The following is a 19236-nucleotide window of genomic DNA, read 5'->3' on the forward strand; positions in this document are numbered from 1 at the left end:
AAAGCAACAGGAGGGAAATTCTCCCTTCTCAGACTTAGCTGTTCTTTCTTGTTCTTGGGTCCTTTTAAAAAAAACAACAGGAAGGCAAAAAGGAAAAAAGAAACATACAGTGGGGAAGCCTGAAGCTGCAACACAAATAATGATTATTCCTGTCAAGGTTTAGCTGTGGTTGCTAAGTTACTGGTCTGTTCTGAAAAACCTTGAAGTATGGGACACATTAGGAGCTCGTTAGGTCCTGGTGACTTGTGGTAAGTGTACAATTTGTCTCTGTGCTAAACACACTTCAAAAATAACAATAAAACCCCACATGGCTCCAAATTTGTGACCTTTCTCTTTCTTATTTCACTTCTCCTCCCCCTCACCCAACATTTCATAGTATTGTATTATTTTGAAAGTTATGCCATTGGAAAAATATACAGAAACATTTTGCCATAGATGGGAAGAAGATATATTAATTTAAAGCCTATGGCATTTAGTGAAGGTATTCGCAGAGAAAACCACATGGAGGGTTGAGGAAAAGTAAAATACAACTTTCTAATAATTGTTTACAAAGCAAGCTGCAGGGCCATCAGCTTACTATCAGAGTATCTGTAATACGTGTGTACCAGGCTTTAAGATGTTTCAGGAATAGAAAGCATTTGACTATTTTATCTTAAGCTTGTCTCCGTTTTCTGTTTATATCATTAATGTCATTTGTCCAATTCATAGATCTTGGAATAAACCTAGTGATTTCTATTTGCAATTCAAAATTAGGATTTGTGTGGGAAATCACATTCTTGAGGCCAAACTTGGTTATGGTTTCAATACGAAACCATTTTAATTTCCATGGGTGCAGGCTTGTTTCCACTCACACTATTTTAGTGCCCCTTGCTGCAGGTATTAACTTCCTCAAGTTTGAACAAGTTATGACATGTTACTGGGAATGAACTTATGGAGAAAGTAAAGTTTGGAGGAAAAGGGGTAGGAGAAAGCAGAAAAAGAGGGGATAAAGAGTGGGTACCAGAGAAGGGAAAAAGAGGAACAGCCCAAAGTTATCTTCAGGCAGTCTCTAGCCATTGCAAAACTGGCAAATTGTAAAGATAGGAGGTAAGCATTGTGGGTGTTTCTGTGACTACCCAAATAATTAAAACAAGACTCCATTCACATTTGGGAAGTTGAATCTAAGTCCTGAAGGTAAGGCTACAAAGGGGAATCAGTCACATTTTCTGTGCCAACCCTGTAAATCTATGTTAGTCTCAAACCATGTTGGTCTACAATCTGAGAACTTTCTGATATGCTTAGATCTGAACTGTTTCAAAAGGAACATGCTTTATGCTCTTCTGCCAATAATGAATCAGAATTTAAATGGTATTAAGAAATCTCAAATCAGAAATAATACTAGATGAAAGGCTTTTCTCATTACTTACACACACACACACACACACATACACACGTACACACCTACATACATACTTTTCCTTTCTCAATTAAGTTATCTTTCTGAGAGATTGCTTCCCATAACTATGGAAATCACTTTGCTTCTCTCTCCTTTGCCTAAAATAATGCTCTGGATTCTCTCAAAACATCTTTGCCATTTTCATCAATATTCAGATTCCAAAATATCTCTCCAATTGCTCTATAGTTCTTTGAAAAGCATGATTTAATCTGTGACACATTCTTAAATTAACCAAACTTTCTAATCAAAAAAGAATCTCAACATTAAGACTTTATTCCTCTTCGAGGGGAAAGAAAGAAAACAAAAGACCTATTTTGGAAGCTGGCAGATGCCATGTATCATCAGGAACAGACTCTAATTCATTTCTTACTTTTTCCAACTATATCTTTTATTCCAACATATGTTTTTTTTTGTTTGTTTGTTTGTTTTTTTTTAGAACATCTCCCTCTGTCACCCAGGCTGGAATGCAGTGGCACCATCTTGGCCCACTACAACCTCTGCCTCCTGGGTTCAAGCGATTCTCATGCCTCAGACTCCTGAGTAGCTGGGATAACAGGCGCCCACCACCTTCCCTAGCTAACTTTTGTATATTAATAGAGACAGGGTTTTACCATGTTGGCCAGGCCAAACTTGAACTCCTGATCTCAAGTGATCTGCCCTCCTCGGCCTCCCAGTGTGCTGGGGTTGTAGTCATGAGCCACTGTGCCCAGCCCTAATATAATATTGTTATAAATCATGTTTTGTTTTGTTTTGTTTTTTTCTGTTGTTAGAAATCATTCATGATTGTAGTGGACTGAGTTAATTTATTTTATTTGGCTGTGCTGCACATGATTGGTTCTGTTAATAGATGCAAATTGTCCAGGCCCGGGTGTAGATGTGCAACTTGGGCTTTACCAGTCAATGACTACTATTTAAGCAGGATCAATCAGAATTTCTTCTGGAATTGATACACAGATGTTGAGAGAAGGAGTTTTTTTCTCTATATACTGTGTTCGCTAAATTGGAAGGACGTGAACCTGTAGCTGATAGTTGCCATCTCTAAAGAAAGCCTTCTACCACACCATAAAGCCCAATAAAGACAAACAGAGATGAAAGACAGGCAGTGCGAGTCTTGACAACACAATATCAGGTTTCCAGTGCCTGAAGCCCTTATTCTACCAGCTTTCTGGGTCCCGCTTCATCATTTCCCCACCTCTACATTCCCACTATCATAAAGACATTGCCACTAGCACAAATATTAATATCCTTCATCTTAAAACCAAGGCAAAAAATCATTTTATAGCATCTCTAATCATTTGCTCATTTCTCTACAAACTTCTCAATAAGAGTAGTCAGTCTTACAATCACTGACTCTAATTCTGCACATCCCTTTCCTCTTTGTAGGTTTCAGTTATGTTATCTTTTGTTCACGCAGAAAAATATATATAACACGTTTTACATTGTGAAGCATAATAACACAACTTAAAAATTATAATATTAGCAATTCTATTTCACCTTCCTCTGTGTTCCTTTCTATATACATTCCATTGCCTTCCTTAGAGAAACTGTAATGGCTATCTTACATTCTAAGTATATTTTTTTCTTTTCCTTTTAGTTATTAAGAGTTTTCGCGTACATATTTTTCCATAAATGACATACTACCTCCGTTGAGCGACTCCACTGGGGCTTTCTCCATCTTCACCAATACTGCCCTTGTTCTGATCACCAAGCCATCTTCACATTTCAAAATCCAATCGTGAATTCTCAGACATCATTATCTTGACCTATCCAGAGCACTGGACATGTCTTGTTATTGCTTTTCCTTTGAGCATCTTTCTTGGTCTCTGGGGAACCACTCTGTACTTAGCCTCACCTGGGTTTCTACCTACCTTATTCAATGATCCTTCTCAGTCCCTTTGGCAGGATGTTCGTTTTTGTTTCCTCTAACCTCTGTAACTGTTGGAGATTTCTAGGGCTCGGGCACTTCTGGTTTATCTAAACTCACTTCCTAAGTGACCTCATCTAGGCCTTAACTATAGAGTTGATACTTCGAAATACATAGTCGAAATGCTCTTCCCTAAATTCCAGGTGTGTTTATCCAGTAGACAATTCTGTGTCTTTCTTGGACTTTCTGATCTCCTTATCTCCTCATTCTTCCACAGTCTTTCCATTGCAGTACATGCTAACTTTATTGTGTCAGTTGCTTAGACCAAAACATCTGAAACCTCTTTCTTTCACACCTCCATTCAAACCACCAGCAAATCCTATTTTCTCTACCTCAAAATATATCCAGATTCTAACCTCTTTATTGTGCTATTGTTACCATCCTGGTACAAATCACCATCTTCTCTCTCCTGGACTATTGCAATGACCAAATTTCTAATTTTCTCTTTTGCCATTCTCCATGGTTTTTTCCTCCATGGAGCAGACAGATTGATTTTTTAAAAATTAAGTCACATCATATTGTATCTCTGAGCAAAACCTGTTGACAGCTTTACATCTTGCTCAGAGTAAAATTTAAAACCCTTAATACAACTTAGGACGCCCTTTGTGATCTTATTCCATCTCTGTATCTGACTTTATCTCCTTTACTCTTGCCTTCATTTCCTCAGCTCCAAACATAAAGGACTATTTCCTTTTTCTCAAACATGCCAAACCTGTTCCTGTCACAGCCTTGGTATTTACTGTTCTTATCATATGACACAGTCTACTTCTTCACAAGATTCTCAGTCTATGCCCTATTCACATCCTGGACTGGAATATTCTGTGACACGGTGGCCTTCCTGTGCATCAAGAGATGTTCACAGTGTCTCTTGCTCTGCTCACTAGATGCCTGTAGAACCAGTTTTGATAACAGAAAATGTCTCAACTCATGGACAAATGTCCCTGGGGAGAAAAATGCCCAGTTGAGGGTCACTGGTCTAGACCCAACTTAATGTAACAAGAAAAGGGGCTTTCTACCTGTATTGTTGATTATTACAAGACCAATATACAATACATACAATACAATAAATCCTCAGAAATATTCATTAAGTGAATGAAAGCATGGATTCTATGAAGTATCCCAATATTTTTTCCATTAATATGAGCTAATAAATTATCTTTCTGCTTAAGTTTATTTGAAATTACTTTCTGTGTCTTACAAGGGAAAGATTTGTTGGAATAATTGAAAACGTAAAAGAAAATGTATGATTGTGTAAAGAAGTGGATTTTCAAGATGACAAAATCATTTATTTAAAATAGCTAGATTTTATATTGGTGGATCAGGATCAATGTAGTCTGGGGAAATAGTCTTTAAAATTGCAAGTTTTTAGGAATTAAAGTAGTTGATTCTCTGATATGCACTATGCTGATGCTCAGAAGTGTCACTCATTACACTGTACTCAGTAAAATTCTTTTGGCAACCTAATAATAAGATGCTTCTTTGAACACAAACATATTGAAAAACAGTCCGTCTTCCATTCATTCTCTAATCCTTTAGTGAAACATTGATACAGTACAGTTCTTCTGAAGTAATCTTTGGAGCTATGTACATGACTACATCAGCCACTTTGCTTTTTAGGAGTTCATAGTTTATGGAAGGAGAACTTTTATAAAAAGATAGTCACAATAAGCTGAGAGACCCTTTACATAAAGATGTGTGTCTATAGCTCTATCTATTTGTGTATCTATATGTATAAGCACATACGACAGTTAACCTCACTTAGGAAGCTGGGAAGACATGTTCAGAGAGGTGGCATTTGCCCTGGGGTTTTGTACAATAAATACATGATTGAATAAGGTGTTTACCTGGTGAGAAAAGGAAAGAAGATTATTTGTGGCAGAGAGAACAGTATGTGAAAGGCTTGGAAGTGTGATATATTTTGACATATAAAGAGAATCTCTCAGGAATATATGTGGCTGGATTGTACAATGTGTAAGGAGGAAGCCTGAGAAAAGAAAAAGGTGAGATAAAGGGTTATAAAGAGGCCTTATAAGTCTCATTAAGGTATGTGTATGTGTATGTGCACTTTATCCTATATATAAGTCATATCCATCCCAGTTTTTAGGGAGAAGAGTTATATGCTCAGATGCATGTTCAAGGAGACCACTCTTCATGTTTGTGGTTAATGTATGGTGGGGAAAGATATGAAATGAAGGATGTTCACCTCATAGCCTACCACAGTCTTCTAAGGAAGGAAAACAAGGAATTGAACTAAACCACGAACAATGGACCTACAAGGTGACTGTGGATTTGAGCAATGAGTGAATCCACAAGTCAAGGTGATTGGCATGTAAAAGAGAAGAAAGAGTAAAAGGTGCCCCTGAGGATCCTATTTTGGGCAATTTAGGAATGAAAGAAAGGTGTGGCAGTGATCACGTGGAAAAAGAGAACGACAGCCTGCCCCTGAGATCCCGTTATAATAACAGCAATGCTTGGTGTTCAGATTCTTTTCTAGTTGCTATGAATACTGATGACATTTACTCAGATGGGAAATTCAGGTGGAGTAGGAAAAATATTAAACATCTGGGGTATCTCTGTACCAATGTCATATTTTTAAAAAACAATATTGCTTTGAAATTTTGATGCTGAAATTACAAGGCAGACTCTTAAAATATCAGCTGTCTTTGGCGAGGAATCCTTTTAAAGAATAACGCTCAACTTTGCATGTTTATGAACTCCTTCATGGATAGTCACGGCAACTTATTTTTTGGCTTCAACCCATCTCTATGAGTTCTCCACTTTTATGTGCGTCTCACTTAAACCAAATTACCTGTGTGACTTGGCAAGTCTTAGATGTGTGCCTGTTTGTGAGTTAACACTGCCACCTAGCATCTGAAGGGGATTTTCTTTTGCCTTCTAAGGAGAATTCTAATTTCTCCTCCAGGCATCAGGTCCAGAACTCCTACCTTGAAAGGAACGTGTTTACGATTAATTAGCGTTGCAGGTGAAGAGCTTCTCATTGTTACATCAACATTTCAGCATGCTGTGCTAAACATTCGGAGTGTCTATCACTGGAAAGTGGCAGAGAGAAGTTAGGACAGCAACGTGGTGTGTGTCTGCTGAGCATGCACGTATGTTTCACTTCGGAGATGGAGAGGAAAAAAGGGAAGGAGGGAGGTAACCTACAGAACAATGAAAACCACACAGCTGGACCTGCAGGGGAGTCAGCAACAAATCACCATAGAATGGAAGAGTTGGCAAGAGTGGAGTGGTGGGGGCCGAAGGGATTTGTAAACACATAGAAACATGGAAGGAAAGGGAAGGAGGGGAAATGGTATAAAATACGGCAGATAGATGACACAAAAAACATAAATATGTGACTCACTGAAAGCAAAAAAAAAAAAAAAAACTTTTCAGGATATTGTTCTTTTTCCTTTTCTCTCTCCTCTCTTTTGGCTGAATGCATACTGATTAGAACCAGCATTTCTTGGTCAAGACTTCAGTGTTTTTTTGTTGCTGTTGTTGTTTATTTTATTTTATTTTCTTATTTTTTGCATTTCTTGGGTTTGAACACAGTGTTCATTAGTGCTTCATTAGTTTTCATTTGTATAGTACATGAATCAAAGACAGGTATTTAGGTTCAGTTATTATTAAAATTGTCTAAAGGAACTTTGGGATTCTGAACTCTAAGCTGCATGTACCTGTGTTCAGGATTTTACAAAGGTCACAGAAATATGCGCACTTGTGCCTCTAGGTGTCTTGCAAAGATGTCAAAAAGCAAATCTTATACCGCACTTTGAGCTGGGTGTGAGAACACCATTATTTCTCCCTGATGCCCTCTGCTGTGACAGTTTTATGTTTAAAAGTCTTTAACAGTTTGCTTTAGGGAAATGTGTATACATCTGAAACAAAGTGCCCAGGTCCTGATTCCCATGGTGTTTCCTTACCAGAAACAACCCCACACCAAATTAACAATTTATCACTGTCTGACTTTTCTTTCCTGGGTCGCTGTCTTTTTTCTTGTCTTGCTTTCCTCCTTTCTTTACTTCCTCCAGTGTAAACAAACTAATATTCCAATCCTCTAACTTCCATATCTCTGCTTCTCGTACTGTATGTATTTGTGAGTGTGTGTCTGTGTTTGTTCCAGGCAACTATGAAGGATTCAGTAGTTCCATAGCAAAGTTCTGGCAAAATCCCAGGCCTGGCAAATTATAAGAGCAGACTCAGGAACAAAATTCTAGTCGCTTGGCTAACTCTAGTCACTTGGCTGTTGCTGTTACGTACCCTGACCTGTCTTCTTCTTCTCCTGCTATGACTGTCCTTGGTTCTGTCACCTGTTCCCAGGGATACTGTTTTTGTAGTTTCTCACCAAGCCAGTTCAGCACTTGCTTCTCCTAAAGCTTGAGAAAGCCTTTAAAAAAATCAAGTTCTGCATAGTCCTTTCCATCAGGCCATTCCACACTTTACCACACATTATTTTCTTCTTTTAATGGACTGCTGTGTATTTGTGTTGACTTATTCAAAAGTTGCATCTAATCAGGCTCTGTTTTGGGCAAGGATAAACCCACTCATCCTCTTGTGGTAGAACACTCAGAAGTACAACTATATGCCCCCACGGTTATTGCCCTACTATGCTACTTTAATGTTACTCCCTGAGAAGCAACCCTTTCTCCACACTGTCCTTCCTTCTATTTCTGTAATCTCCATGTAAAAATTTCACCTGAACCCAACCTCCTATAACCAGGGCTGCAGCAAGACCAGCTGCCAGCAGAGCTGCATTGGGCAGAGCAGCAGCAAGAATTAAAATCATTCATCTTCTTTCTTTCCATTGGCAGCCAAGGGAAGGCCGGGTGGAAAGGTTATGAATTGCCACATTTCCAAGACAACCACAAGTTTGAGGATTTAGGAAGGTACTGACATGATGACACAGGTTAAGATATGTGTCAGGGGTCTCTACCTTTTTGCATGGCAATTCTGTGCTTTTATAATTTATACTTCATTCAAAGACATGTATTCTAGGATTTCATTCTGGCATCAAGGCAAGTTGCTTTCTGCACAGCACTATGCAGATTTAACCCTTTATTAAATCACTTGGACTCTTTTGGGTACTGATTGGATTTGGTGATTTATAGATTAACTTCAGAAGCAGATTTTAAAAAATTTTTCGGGGGGAAAATCCACTGACTTAAATTACAGTGCCAGATATTTAAAGAGATATTCAGCATTTTGAATTTCAGGGGGAAAAACACAACCCTCTCTTTCTTACCCTTCATCCCCAGTATTCTTGGAATTCTAAACACCATATGTTTCAGTGCCTATGAAATGCTCACATAATAAAATGTTTATAGCTGCAGTTGACTCATGAAGCATGTGTTCGTTATGAAAAGAAATTGCTAGGTGGGGGCTGAAAATTTACAACAGACACCAACAGGAAGAGATAGCGGCGCAAATCACACTAAGACATAGAGCTTTTCATATTAAATGACTCTGATGTACCATTTAGAATGATCAACACTTGGAGACAATATGGAATTCACAGAGAGAGGCTTCAAAGAGTATTTTGTACATAATACTAAAACCAGGGGTTAATTTTTCCCCCAACCTCAAGCAGACATCAGGGTTTATTCTGAAACATTATAATAAAGCGGACTTATACTGTTTATTTTAGGGTATCTTTTTTTCTTATTTATTTGTTATACTGTCCTAAAGAGGGCAACTATATACATAAAATATGAAATTATGTATAATTTAGACATCAGGGGTTAATAGTTGGTTCTTTCTTCATTTAAGCCTCTTAATGCTTTGGGGCTTCATTATCCTAATCAATGAAATGGAATGAGAGTGCTTTAAATCCTTAGTTACAAATGAAATTATAGATATTTATGTTCTTTTTTGCACTTTAGTTATGTTCTTCACATCAACCTTATTCTCTATAACATAGGCACATCTAGCAGTTTTTAAATGCAGATGGCACAATCTCCAGAGCTATAGAATGAAGGTAGTATTTATCTCAGAATTTCTATACCTCTGATTATCTAAACACAGTAATACAAAAATTGGACTGAAAAAACACAGTAACTAAGCAAGATACTTTCATAGTCACATTGAGTATTGAAACTCCAGAAAATGTATTAAACAACAAACAATTACTTAGGGAAAGGCAAAGAAAACTGGATGTAAAACAAAAATTTTTTAAGTGTTTATTCCTTTGCCATGACATTTTCAAAAGGCAAATTTCTGAAAATAGGAAGATGTTCCAGACTCAGTTCATAAACCACTAGTTCAGGAACACATTTTCCTTGCTTCCTGGCTGGGGCACTATTGGAAAACTATTGTTCATGGATATCTCACATTTCTGCAAGTTGGTATACAGAGGTACTGACTGCCTTTGTTTGAGACACAGTGATAGTACCACCTTCCAGAGCAAAGGGAAGGTTTGTGTAGTATCTGTTATAATAAAGATAATGTCCCTTTCCAGGGCAAAGGTCAGGCAGGCTTATTGTTCATTATAGAATATTTAAATTTCCTAGGCTTTGAGTTATCCTTTTAAAATGCAAACTACTATGTACTCCAGTGTATCCTGGCTTTCTTCAAGTCATCAAGTGGAAATCGGGGCTTAGGGAACCACACAAATGCAGATACTCTGGTTAGTGCTACTGCTGTCAGTAATAAAGTTGTTTTTTCACTTGCCCATGAATCTCATGTATTTTGCAAGCATCCAGGAAATGGAGGTAGACTAATTTGTTAACTGACAAGTAGGGAAAAGTCTCAGACCCTTTACAAGTCTTGATAAACAGCAGCTTGTATTTCCCCTTGGTCCTAGCTCCAGGTTTCTATAGCTACAGTCCTTGATGTTTGATAGATATGGGCTCAGTATTGCTTTCATCATTTCCTGGCTGTCAGGTGGTGTTTATGAGTTGAATTGTACCCCCCCCACTCAAAAATAAATTGAACTGTTGAAGACTTAACTCCCAGTACCTCAGAAGGTGATCTTATTTGAAAACGGGGTCATTGCGGATGTAATTAGCTAAGTAAGATGAGGTTATTAGGATGAGCCTTAATGCAATATGCCTGGATGTCCATATGAAAAGAGGAAATTTGGACACAGAGATGCACATGTGGGGAGTGCCATGGGAAGATGAAGACAGGGGTCAAGATGATGCTCCAACAAGCCCAGGAATGCCAGATTGGTTAAAACACCACCACCACCACCACCACCACCACCAGAATCTAGATATGAGGCACAGAACAGATTTTCCTTGATAATTCTTACAAGTAACCAATGCTGCCAAAGCCTTGATCTCTCACGTATAACTTCCAGAGCTATAAGAAAATAAATTTAGATTGTTTAAGCCACCCAGGTTACAGCAGCCCTGGAAACCCAAAACATGTGCTGTGCACGATGCTAAAAGCTAGGCACACATCGAAGTGAACAAGATACAGGCCAGGCACGGCAGCTCACACCTGTAATCCCAGGACTTTGGGAGGCTGAGGCGGGTGAATCACCTGAGGTCAGGAGTTCAAGACCAGCCTGGCCAGCACGGGGAAACCCCATCTCTACTAGAAGTACACAAATTAGCCAAGCATGGTGTCGGGCACCCGTAATCCCAGATGCTTGTGAGGCTGAGGCAAGAGAATCGCTTGAAACTGGAAGGCGGAGGTTGTAGTGAGCCAAGATCACACCAGTGCACTCCAGCCTGGTCAATACAGACATAATGCCTGCTCTCAAGTAATATACAATCTAGCATTAGATTATAAACCAATAAATAAACAAAATCAAACTATTTATTTTAGTGTGTCAGGAAAATAAAGAATATGCTACAAGAGAAAATTGGTGATAAGGACCAGTGATTACTTTAGATAAGAAGATCAGGAAAGACTTTTCTCAGGATGCAAACCTATAAGCTGAGACCTGAAAGAGTCTTCCATGCAAAGAAGTTGAGGGTTGGGAGGTTGAGGAGGGAGTGGTAACCTATGTGAACCAAGAAAAGAATGACAGCTTTGAGTATGCTAGGAACAATAAAAACAAAATATTTTTATCTTAGTGAGTCAGAGAAGAAGGGCAAGAGGTCAAGAAAAAGTACACAGAGACCAGGTCATGTTGGTATCCATTTAAGGACTTTAAACAAAGGAAACCTCACTCTGGCTTTTGTGTAGAGAACGGAAGGGTGAAGACTAGAGGGGACACAGGTAGATCAGTGAAAAATCCACCCCAGTGGTCACATGATAAATACAGGGAACATATGCCAAAGACAAAGGCATGGGAAATGAAGCACAATAGATAATTTGGAGATTTAGTTTGAAAGAAGCACTAATAGAACTTGCTAATAACTGAGGATACAGAAATGAAGAAAGAAAACTCACGATGGCTTCTACGTTGTTGGCTTGAGCAGACAGATGGATACGTAGTGGGACCATTAGCTAAAACAGAGAAAATGGAAGAAGAAAACAAGTTGTATTCTTGTGTGCAAAAGAAGTCGAGATGAGGCAAAAAAGAAAAACCAAAAATTTAGTGTTATAAAGTTGAGATTCCTTGAGACATTAAATACAAATGTCAAGCGGACAGATGGTATACAGCATTGTTTTTGATGTTGAGGTATGGACTAGAGTTAATAATACGTTGTATATCAACATATTAATTATACTTAACATGTGGAAACTACAGGGAAAAAGGTGTAGAGATAGAAGAGAGAATATACATCCAATCCTTGAAGTAGATGTTAGGCAAATTACTTGAGTTCTTTGAAACTTAATGTCATCATCTCTGTAAATGAGAATAATATTACATATTCTTGAAGTTGTAAGTAGATTAAATGAAATAATGTCTATCTGCAAAATGCAATGCAAATTAAAAGAGCCGAATACATTATGGTTATTATTGTAATCACATTATTATTTCTGTTTGTTATATAAGCGACAGAAAATATGAAAGTGAAAGTAAAATGAGAAACAGAAAATATGACTTTTGGAAATCAAATGGAGATCTTTAAGAAGAAAGGGTAATTAATTGTTTAAAATGCATATCAGAAGAAAACAAAGATAAGCATTGAGACATAACCACTCTATTTGTCTATAAGGTTATACTGGAGAACTACTGCACCATGATGGCAAAAATCAAGCATGTAAAAAAGAACTGAATAAATCTTAGCAAGGGCTGGGGCCAGTCCAAGGGAAGACTTTTAAGAAAATAAGAGGCTAGTATGTGTTAAAAAAAGGAAAAATAGGCAACTTAAAGGAGAGATTGAAGATGTTAATGATAATATATCTGAAGTCTGATTTAATTGATGAGAAATATATCACTGACAAAATAACTAAAGGGCCTCCCCCTGGGACCAACCTGGGATTCATTCCTTGAGATGCAACTGGTCTTCCCCATTAACAGTGAAGATGACGACATTGAGGAGAGACTATTTTGAGAATGAATATCTGAGTTTCATATAAGTGTAGGAAGGCAAGAACTTTCAGGATGGTATAAAGGAGAGAATAAGCATCACAAACCATGAAGTAGAAGGAAACAAGGGAACATTTTCTGGCTTGGAAGGATTTGAAGACCTCGGAACACTGAATGAGAAATCAGTGAGAGACGTAGCAGGTAAATAAGGAAGCAGATTGAAGACCCTTGATGTTTATGATAATGATGTGCTAATGCCTTGATGAGTGAGACCAGCAGAAATAAGTGAAAGCAGGAGAAGCCATGAGATAATATTATTACGTGATCAACCACATAAGCATTGAAATTTTCTGGGAATATAGTAGAGAAGATACAGAAGACTTTGTGGTTATTCAGATAAAATAAGTCCATATGAAAGGTACACTTAATTGAGATAATGCAAAAGGAGATCTTAAAGCATAGTTTGGGGCCAGTAGCAGGCAATTAAGTTTAAGTGTATAATGAATCAAAAGCAAATAATAGGATCATGGATTGGTGTGAACTTCAAATCACAGGAAGTTCAAAGGGTTTTGTTTTGATTGAGTGGTTTTGAATTAACCTCATGGAACTGGAAGAAGCAAACGGGACCTTGTTCTCTTTCATCCAATGATAGTCAAAGACTGTGTCCTGTCCTCTATTTGTACCCCCTATGGTCTCGAGTTAATGTTAGTTGTACGGCAAATGATGATTCTGACATGAATGAATGCATACAGGCATGGACCAATGCTGTATTTGTGGATGAGCTCAAGCAGAGATCTGCCAACCACAGGTCAGATACTGTAAAGGGAACTTAAATATCAGACGAGAGAAAGAAAAACGTGGCCTCCAAATCTCTTGAGCAGTAGACTCTAAAATTCTGAGATACTCTGAATCTAAGAATTAGTAGATAAAGGCCAATACAAGAGTACATTCTGAGACAAAGACCTCAAATATTGAAAAATATGTTCAGTCCCCAAATGAATGTGTCCTTTAGCTCTTTCTAAAACTTACCTAGAAAAGCAACAGTTTTCCAAGTGTAAAACAAAAGCTTTTACTAGACAAAGCTTTGCTTTCTCAGGAAATATCTTTTCAACTTGAAAGGATCATCTCATCTTTTAGAACTTTTAGAGAGAGAACACTAGAAAGGGGTGTTGAAAAGAAACAAACCTAAAATTATAATTACATTGGAGGTATTTTCTTGACATGTACTTTAAAGAATACACATCTCTTTTGAAAGGGGCAGGGAACTTAGGTATAAAAACATTAATGATACTCTTCTCTGCTTAAAGAGCATTCCATAAATAATATACTTTCTCAAGAGACCACAGCAATGCTAAACAATTATGGCACTGTATCAGACCCAGAAATGTAGTGATATTTTCCTGGTGAAATTCTAAATTTGCCATGTCAATTTGTTTTATGGAAAAGCAAATTAGTTGTATTATTTAAGTGTTTATTAAAATCTGTTTAAATTTTATATTCCTTTCTAGCAATGTTTTCTCCAACTCCCACTTTCTATGGTTTCTTTGACACTTTCATGCCTAGTCATAAGATGGAAGTTATAATAATATGGTAAGAATGGTATTGAAATTAAAATAGCAATAACTAACATTTGTACTGCACTTTATAGCTATTGAGTTTTACTATTGCATCTCATTTATTAACTATCTTGTGAGCCAGTATTATTATTATTTGCATTTTCCTTTTACAATATGAAGGTTCAGAGAGTTTAGAGTTTCCAGAGGCACACAGTAAGCAAAGGAAATAGGACTATGGGCTTTTCTGGTGACAATTCAATTTTTTTTTTTTTGTTTCCTCTGTGGATGTTCACAACTATACCACTAAATTGGACACCTTCATTTCTTCCTTTACACTGTCTAGGCAAAAAACAGTTTCTCCTTGTCTGAGCTATAGACTATCACCACAAGAAAAACTTTGAAGATAAGTCCTTTATTCTCTGTTCATGTAGCAATCTTTTGCTTCTTGGAATATTTTGGGTATACAGAGGAGTAGACATATTTTTTATTATTTCAAAGACCATAAGCATGGAGAAGAGATCATCTTAAGACATCAAACATAGTCATTTATCAGTGTTATAGTGTCTTGTCTTTCTGGGAAACAGAGCTTGACAATTCTGTCCTTTCTGGTGTATTATATAGATAAAATGAGTACAAGCTTGAGAAAATAGACAGGATGAATTCATATGCCATTTCCTTTGTTTATTAACTGTGTGGCTTCAGAAAAAAAGAATCATTCAATCATTGCACCTAAATTTCTCATTTGTATAATGGATGATATAATTTTTAGAAAGAAATATTCGCATCCTTTTAGATGAGAGGTAGTACATGTTTAGAGACTCTCATGTGAACTTCCTAGAGTTCCCAGCAGAATGTAGTTACTACTGCTATTTCTGCTGTAGGTTGTATAAATCATCTGTTGCTGCTGCCATCTTTTAAAAGCCAGCCTTAAAAATGATTGGGAATTGACATTAGAGATCACATTACATAGACTTTAAGGGGCTTGAGTGTATTTTTCCTAATGGTCCATCCAGTGTTTCTCCACACGACACCTTCTCCTGCCACAGTAACAGTAGCAGACCAAGGACCACATAAAAGAAACCATGCTGTTTTATAATCCTTACATGTAAGGGTATAAGTGCTTTTATGTGATCCAGTAATTCCTTATTACCATAAAAGCATGCCTAGAAATTTCAGGACTATGTAGGCTCAAATGATTTGGTAAATGCTTTCTGCTATGTTTGATGACTCAGGTGATCAGAAGATTTTTCTGATGTGCTAAAATCAAATGAATACAACTTGGAACTCCCTGAACTGAAAAGTAAATAATTCTTCCTGTGCTTTGTTTGTAACACTGTGGTGTCATAAAGCAGAAAGAAAAGAAATGAGGCTTGTGATAATTTTTATTGTGCTGGGTGTTTTCCATTCATGAGGTACCTGTGATCATCAGCTATGCCTGAGAGACACAGGCAGTCCTCAGAGCACAGGGCACAGAAGCTACACTGCATAATAATGAGATCCTAGCAACAACACCAAAGCAGATGTGTTTCTGGTTTCCTTTAAAAAATGTTTTTACTATAGTTTTGTAAGGATGAAAGCTAAGAGGTTGGCTCTTTTCAATAAAATATTAATATGACGAATCAGGTACCCTAACTTTTGAAAATATATTTTATGGCCAAGTGTGGTGGCTCATGCCTGTAATCCCAGCACTTTGGGAATGCAAGGTGGGAGGATCACTTGAGGCCTGGAATTTGGAACCAGCCTGTCTACAAAGTATGTTTTAAAAATTAGCTGGCTGTGTTAGTCTGTTTGCATTGCAATAAGTATTTGAGACTGGGCAATTTATTAAAAAAGAGGTTTATTTTGGCTCACAGTTCTGCAGGCTGTACACAAAACATGGTGCTAACATCTGTTCTTGGTGAGACCTCAGGAAGCTTACAATCATGGTTGAAGGCAAAGAGGGAGCTGGCATATCACACTGCAAAAAGGAGCAAGAGAGAAAGGCAGGACGTGCCAGCCTGTTTTACACAACCAGATCTTACGTGAACTAATAGGGTAAGCACTCACTCATTATTACAAGGAGGGCACCAACTCATTCATAAGAGATCTGCCGCCATGACCCAAACACTGTCCACTACACCCCACCTCTCACATTGAGGATCACATTTTGACATCCGATTTGGAGGGGACCAACATCCAAACTATATCCCTGGGTGCAGTGGTGCATGCCTGTAGTTCTAGCTACTTGGGGGCTGAAGCAGGAGGATCACTTGAGCAGAGGAGGTTAAGGCTATAGTGAGCCATGATTGTACCACTAGTCTCTAGCCTGGATGACAGAGCAAAACCCTGTCTCTAAAAAAGAACAAATAAAAAGAAATAAATAAAAATATATTTTATGCTCATTTTGCTTAAATAATAGCTTTTGATTGTTATAGAAACAATGTGATATAAGGTTTAAGGTGGACCCATTCTTTCTCAGCTACAGGTGTCTTCATTTTAGGAAGGAGGGGTTAAGTCAGAGAGTGGGCTGAGGAGTGAAAGTTTCTGGGCTGCAATCTCATCTCTTCATTATACTGGCTGTGTAACAGTTGGTAAATCACAACCCTCCCTCAGTCTCAGTTTCTACATGTGCAAAATGGGGATAATTATAGAGCTGTTGTCTGAATTTAATGATGTATGTAATATGTAATTACATTTTAATATATGTAAATAGCCTAACACAGAGGCAGACACATCAAAAGTGCTCAATCCATAAAGGTGAGGGGCTATTATGTCAGTAATTCATTTCATCAAAAGATATTTTTTGAATTCCATACATGAATACAGTTCCAACAAAAAGAAGACAGTAAGACAGTCCTTGACCTCAAAAAGCTCATTTTCATGAACAAAAGACAGGGATGAATATACTTATATCTTAAATGCTCAAATAGAGGAAGACATGCTCAGGGTACTAAAGTAAGATGAATAAGGGAGTGTTAGCAGCCCAGGGTGGCAGAGGAGGCTTCCAATCATCCAGTATCTTCTCAGTGGGAAGAGAGATAGGGAATAAGCCATAACAGAAGTTGTCAACCTTTTCCTGTAAATGGTCAGATAGTAAATATTTTCTGCTTTGTGTCCTTCATCATCTGTGTTGCAGCTTCTCAACTCTGCCATCAGAGTGAGAAAGCAGTTATAGACCATACACATACAAATAGACATGGCTATATTCCTCTAAAACTCTACAGAAATAGGCCTGTCAGTATTCTCCAGAGAAACAGAACCAATAGGGTGTGTGTGTGTGTGTGTGTGTGTGTGTGTGTGTAGCGGGGCAGAGAGCGAGAGACAGAGAAAAAGAAAGGGAGAAATTTAAGGAATTGACTTGGCCCATGTGATTATGGAGGCTGGAAAGTCTGAAATCTGCAGCAGGGCACAGCCGACTAGACACCCAGGGAGGAGCCGATGCTGCAGTTCAAGCCTGAAGGTTGTTTGCTGCAGAATTTTCCTTTGCCTGAGAGAGGCTAGCCTGTTGTCCTATTCAGAACAATACATGAGGCTCAACCATGTTATGGAAAGCAATCTGCTTTACTGACAGCCCACTGATTTAAATTTAAATCTCTTCCAAAACACATTCTAAATTGATGCATAGAATTAACCATCACAAAGTCTTAACCAGATTTGACCTGCTATAGTTTGCCCATTCCTAAGCAGCAGGCAGAATTGTTTATGCTTCAACTGAAGTGTAGGTGGAGATCTCTTTTCCCAAAATCAATGGTATGCTGATCCCAACTTAATATTAACTAGTCATTGAGTTCTATTATACCAAAACCTAAGGCTTAAGGACCAGAACAGGGTGACTAGAGGGATCTGATACTGGGTTTGGTTATCCCCAAACTGGGGATATGAAGGGTTGTAAAGTTCCTATTCTCAGTGATCCCTTACCAGAGACAATGTGGGGAAAGAGGAAGCCATAAGGAAGATGCTTTCTCCTTCATCAAATGGGGCTGTGGGTGAAGGAGGGAGGTTAGCAGAAGAAAATGATTAAAATTTAACCTTCTCAACAGTCATAAGAAAAAGAGAGCCCCTTGCCTTATTTTCATCCCATATTGATTCTTTTATTTATCCTGATTTATACAGAAAGACTCCTGTCATGCATGGGTGGAGGTCTAGAAAAAAGAGAATATTGATGGATAGGAAAAGAAGAATATCCTAGAGAAAATAGAAGAAAGGAGAGCAAGGGAAATAAATAATGCAGAGAGTGAAGTGGGATCCAATATAGAAAAGGAGGGAAAGTGGAGAACAGGAGGGCTTTAGTTTCACTTTTTAAACTTAAAACTTACTTTGTATCTCTCTTCCTTGGATTTTCTATTTCTAAAACAAGTATTCTCTAGCTTAAGGGGTGTTATGAGGCTTAATTCATTTAAATTGCAAAGCATTTCAGTACCCTTAGATGAAAGTATTATTGAAGTGCAGTACAAAGCTCAAGTTCATTATTAATAAAACTAATCCTTCGTAGCACAGTCTTCTCTGAAAAGATTGGCTGCTTGAGAATGCCTAAGATTCGTAGTAAATGGCCTTCATCTAATAAAATAATCAGACAAATCAAGATATGTATGTGTCCTAACCTCTTGATGAGAGCTTTGTAAGAAGCATATCTATCACCAGCTTAAAGAAAATGCCTTGGTACAGGGGTGGCTTGTTGTATATCAGAGTTGCACTGAAAAGTTGCATGAAAGTGGAATAGTGTAAAGTCAATCACATTTTAAATAACCTGGGAAAGTGTGTTACTCAGTCCTACACCAAAAAAAAGCTGTAAAAATTTGGATTTCTGTTTTTTGGTTTTGTTTTGTTTTGTTCTTTTGTTTGTCTGTTTTTCTTAAAGCTAATGTAATGAGAAAGGATAGAGGAGAAATTCCATGTTACAAGTATTCAGAACCTCCCTTTTCATTCATTTCTAACAAATTATTGAAGAAATTATACAATGAAGTCAATTTGA

Source organism: Rhinopithecus bieti, unplaced genomic scaffold (assembly GCF_001698545.2).
Source record: "Rhinopithecus bieti isolate Rb0 unplaced genomic scaffold, ASM169854v2 scaffold_44212, whole genome shotgun sequence".
NCBI lineage: Eukaryota > Metazoa > Chordata > Mammalia > Primates > Cercopithecidae > Rhinopithecus > Rhinopithecus bieti.